Consider the following 6,000-nt stretch of genomic DNA (forward strand, 5'->3'; position numbering starts at 1 on the left):
CGTGTTTTTACACTTAGGCACAAATACGGGAGAGATAACAAAACCATGCTAATTTATAGGCTAAATGTGACAAAAGGTTATCAAGATACTCTAAATTCAATACAAAACAAACCGTCAAATTGGGGTTTGTCAGTGGTGCAGGCTCATAAAAGGTTAGGCGGATTGAGAGTTGGAGATGCTTTGGTCTGCAACACAGCTCTTTTGTTTAAATGGTGGTGGCGCTTTTCGAAGGAGGAGTGTCCATTATTGTGGAATAAGGTGGTTTGTTCATGCAATAACCTGGATCCAAATGTGCCTCTGGCCAACCAATAATTACCTTCTTAGGGGCCGTGAAGGGATATTTGTCAGCTATAGTTCACGCATCAAGAAGTGAGGCAGAAGATGATTACTGGGTTGTCTATGGAGGTGGGAGTGGGAGAGGTACTTGCTTTTGGGAAGATGCCTGGCTTATTGGAGGTCTGTTGAAAGGTTGCTTTTCAAGACTCTTCTCTGTTTCAAACCAAAAAGGATCAGTGATAGGGGATTGTGGGTTTTGGGATGGGTTAGAGTGGATATGAAACTTCCAATAGAGAAGACAACTGTTCCAATGGGAGTTGGATCTAGTGAACTAGCTACACGATGCATTAAGGCTGGTCAGACTTGCACGTGATACAGAGGATAGAGTTGTGTGGAAATATGATAAACATGGTATTTATTCAACTAACTCATTTGTGCAGGTAATGCAGACAAAAATGATCCCAGAGGATATCACAAGCTATAGCTTTACTAAAACTATCTGGAAAAGACTAGTCCCGCCACGAGTGGAGTTGTTTGTTTGATTTGTTTTGACTAGCAAGGTCAGTACAACGGAGAGACTGAGTCGATTTGGGACAATTAACCAACAAGATACCTTGTGTGTTTTATGTAACAAAGATGTGGAGTTTGATCACTACTTGTTCCTTTGCTGTAGTTTTTCTTGGCAGGTTTTGTGTGCATGGCTATCGTATGTTGGTAGACAATGATCTTGCCTGGGTACGTTGAAGGAGCATTTCTTAAGTTGGACAGAGACATCACAAAGGAAGGCGGAATGCAAGAAATGGATGGTGTGCTTTTGTGCGATTACTTGAAACTTATGGCTGGAAAGGAACAAGAGGATCTTCCAGAATAAAGAAAAAGGAGTTGAGGAGATTATCAACATATCCTTTCTGAGCTATAAGGAATGGTTAGGTGTGGATCACTTTTATTGTTGATGGCAATGTCAGGGATAACAAAGGGATATATGATACTATTCATTGCTGGGTTGGTCTTTTTGTTTGGTTTATCTTACCAATGTATGTTTTTTATGCTCCACTTTATGTGTTGAGCTCCTCTTTGAAAAAAAATTGAATATTGGATCCCATGCTTAATGATATTAGTTTAATTCATCTTTATTGTATTCATTGAATATTGAATAATTTGGCTCAGCTTGTTCCTTGTTTTGATAAGTTTTTTCTTGTTTAAAAGGTTTTTTTAATTGATTTTTTAATCCGTGGTTTGAAAAAAAGCAATAATTTTCACTCTTTCTATTATAAATCATGGCAAATTAAAGTGAATGAGACATTACTAACCATAATTATTTTTCTTGATCAACTTAGGGTTGTCAAACAGACTAGTTGAATTTATTTAGATTTAGTTCGTTTAAGTTTACAAGTTAAATAGATTGATATGTTTAAATTCATTTTATTTATAGGCCATAATTTTTTAATTCAGACTATTTATTGTCAATCTAATTGATTAAATAAACTGGTCCATTTATTTTTTATTTTATTTTTTAAAAAATTAACAAAAATATCATTTTTAAATCAAAAATTAAAAACAAAATATTTTTTTAATAGATAGGTCAAATTTTTGGATTGAATTAAGAAAAATATTGTCATATTAGCATATTGCCATATTGGCCATATTTAACACGCGGGCTAACCCATTATTTTTTTAAATTAATCGGATTTAACTCGTTTAATTAACCTGAATTTTAATGAATTTAATTTTAAAAGTAAAATCCGTCCATTCAAACGAATAAACAAATTGGTCCAATAAATTTATTCCATTTTATTGCCCTAAATCCACTCACTATAACGAGAATAAATAATGAGTTTATTAGCTTATATATAATTTAAAAACACATATTAAAATTATTAATTTAAAGTTTTTACATGAAAGTTTATATATAAACTTTAAATTCTAATATATTTATTCAATAAATAAAAAATTCCTACTAATAATATAATGTTATATATTTCTTTAATTAAATCATAAATAATTTAAAAATAATCCGATTATAATTTAGAGGCAACACGGTTTATTGATCATTGTAGAAATTTTTTTAAATATTGGGCTCAGAACAGTATTATTCCTAAAATTGACTCATTATGTATGTTATATTTATATCGCATTTTTTCAAATTTATTAAAATAACAAAATAGCTACGCTGTTTTTATTTTCATAATTTAAAAGAAAAATAAAAAACAAAACAACGCCGTTTTTTATTTTAATAATTTAAAAAATAATGAAAAAAAGCATTGTCAAACTAAAAAAATTCTAATGAAAACGTGAATGACGTTCTTTTTAAATTAATTGAAAAAATTCTTCAGACAAAACGCTAGTGGTTTTTATGTCTTTTGAAAAGTAAAAGACTTTTCTCATAACAGCATAAAACTCACGTAAAGTCAAATAACATAGTGTAATAAGACTTTTTTTATTTAAATAAAAAAATTTCATTTATCAATTTAAATTGGAATATAAAAATTTATTACTTTTTAAATTTAGTATTATTTCACAGTTAATTAATACGAAAATAAATTTTAAAAAATACACACAGTTATAGCCAGCGAAAATAAAATAAATGTTTTTTTCCATTTTCTCACACATTACTGCCAAAAATAAAACAAATAATTTTTTTCACATTTTCGTTATTGTTGAGAGCAAAAATGATCGGTTTTAGCCCTAAATTAAGGTTCGGTTTGGATAAATAGCTTAATATTAAGTCTTTTTTGACAAAATAACTTAAACAATAAATATTATATTAAAAATAATTTATAAATAAGTTATTATGTGTTTGGATTTTTAATTTTCAAAGTGTTTATTTTATAAAAATATAATAAAAAAGTAATAATATTATGAGAGAAGTTATTTTTTTTAACTTTTTTATAAATTCTTAAATAGTTTCTTAAAAAATTTTAATTTAATTTTAAAAATTATATAAAATATTAATATTATTATTTTTTATAAGTTAAAAACTTAAAAAAAATTATTTTTAAAACTATCCAAACAGACTCTAAAGCTATTATGCAATCTCGTTATCAATGAGACATGTATATACTGTCTTTTATTAACTATGTTATTTAAATTTTATATTTCCTAGTAGCTTAGATTTAAAAGCACCTATTTTAAAGGTTTTATATTTATATATAGGCACAAATGTTAGTTTTATTTATTTTTAAAGTGTGAACAGTTTTATTTTTATATAAAAAATTAAATAAATTTAATATTGTTCTTTTATTAAGATCCAGTTTGGGTAAATAACTTAAATAAGTTTTTTTGAAAAAGTAGCTTAAAATATAAGGACTTTTATTAATAGCAGCTTATAAATAAATTATTTTGTGTTTGGATTTTTAGTTATAAAAGTACTTATTTTAAAGTTGTAGCGTTTGGATAAATAACTCAAAAGATAATTTTTTTTTACAAAAGAGAATGAATATTAAAATAACGATGATAACAAATACTTTCCAATATTGAATGTTGATTTTACATAACCTAATCACTAATATTATGTATGATATGGTAGGTGAAAATAAAAAATAAATATAAAATGTGTGTCAATGTATATTTTATTACTGTTTTTTATTTTTTATTTTTACTCCTATTAGAACTCTCTTCTCTTTTATTGAGGTCAAGAACTTATTATAATTAACTATGAAAATAATAATAAGCTATAAAATTACATATGAAAAAAATAAAATTAAAACTGAAATTTCATATCACATTTAAATACAAATTTAATAATAAAAAATAGTGATAAAATGATAAAAAAAATACTTAGAAGGAATATATGCAATAAGTTGTTCAGATGTAATATTGTCTGAAAATATGGTGGAGGACAATACTTTCATCAGATGTTTCATTACGTAAAAATGGTGAGATTTAAATAATATAAATAATTGAATAATAAAATAAATTTTTTTATTATTAATTTATTTATTCAAAAAGTAAATTTCAATTCTTTAACATTAATATTAATAATTTTTTCTTATTTTTAATAACATTTTATTAAATATATACTAACAAGATTAAGTATTTTATTTATATTAATAATAGAATAATATTAAATTTATTAAATATTTTAAGACAAAATATAATATTTTAAAAGTTTAATTATTTTGTTAATTTCTATAGTTTTACCAAATTTATAATTAGATTTTTATATTTTTTTTCTTTTCAATCGGTCCCTATTTTACTTTATATGTGAGTGAAGATTTAATTTTGGTGCGTGAGATATAAGAAAAGAGATAAAAGATGAAATTCGGTAAATTACGGAGTCTTCTACTAAAAATACTGTGTTTTAGATTGAAAATATTTTTATTTTTAACTTTAAAAAAATTGAAAATAAAAAAATATTATTTTTAATTATATATATATATTTTAAATATTTTGCTGAAAGCCAAACAAATCAGTCCTTAAAATAGTTATAAAATAAATAATATCTGTTCGGTGGTCGGTTGCCGGACAGGTCGGATGGTTAAGGGATGGGGTGAGGACGCCTCACTCGCGGTTGTGCCAGCTAGTGTGCAGGTGGGGAAAATGATAGGAGAAAAGGTGACGTACCTCGGGGGAAGAGCCAATCTTCCCTTTATATACATGTCAGTAGTGGGCCCCTCATGGGGACAGGCCCATATTCTCAAGGACGCTGTCCTGTAGCCGCGTGTGAGCCGTACAGGACGCGTGTCCGGGTCGGTTGGAGGGCGCGTAACCGAGCCGGGTGGAGCTTGGGCCGGGTTGACCCGTGGGAATCCTGGGCCAGGCCGTAACAGTGCCCCCACGCGCCAATGGTAGTCGTGGGAGCTATCAATGGCGTGTCGTCTCGCATCTCACCTGTGCTCGTCTGGTCGGCCGCTCGTGGGAAGGATATGCCCCCAACGCGCGTGTCCTTTGGTTGCACAAGCAACTGTTTCATCGCATCGTTCCTAGTGCCGAGCATTGAATGCTCATAATGGGGTGGAAAACCCTGTCTGCAAAGACTATTCTGCCCCCAGATTTTTCGCGCTTCCTGGGAGGCAGTTTTTAAACAGCCAGTTTTGGTACTCTTTCTTTCCTTCATATCTCCCTTTTCTGCCTTCTTCTTGCTCCCAAACCTCAGAACATTTCTTTGTGGTGCCCTCGCGTGTCTCTCCCCTCGCATCTTTTCTTATCTGCTGCTTCATCCTCCTTCCGCTAATTCAGGTAATTTTTGAACTCTTTTCCTTTTATGCTTTGTTCTTGCATGCTTGTTGCCTGGTTTTTGTTGTTGCTGCGTAGCCTTTCAATTGTGGTTAGACGTGTTAGGGGGGAAAGTACCATTCCAGGGTAGGTTTTTCCTTGTTCTTTTCGCGTTTTAATTCTGTTTGGCCTTAGTTGGGGAGTAGTGGGGGGTAGTGTCTGTATTCGGCCTGAGCAACCGATCTCGTAGACTGACTGGATGGTCCCCCCATGTAGGTATGGCTCGCACGGTCTCCCGGGCTTCCCCTTCTCACGTGGCGTACGATCCCTATGCTTGGGTCGTTTCCGACGTGAAGGATTCGCCTAACCAAATGGGCGAGGAGGAGCTCACCGAGTTCCGACAAGCCGAGTACTTGTGCGGAGGAACCGATGAGGAAGCCAATTATGACGTTTTTGTCCCGGCTCCTCACGAGCGATTGTATGAGATCAACTTCCATCATCCCCGAGTTGCCGACTGGATTTGGTTCTACAAATCCATGTTTACCCAAGTTGGAGTTCGTATTCCGTTTT

The sequence above is a fragment of the Arachis stenosperma genome, chromosome 3, assembly GCF_014773155.1.
Source record: "Arachis stenosperma cultivar V10309 chromosome 3, arast.V10309.gnm1.PFL2, whole genome shotgun sequence".
NCBI lineage: Eukaryota > Viridiplantae > Streptophyta > Magnoliopsida > Fabales > Fabaceae > Arachis > Arachis stenosperma.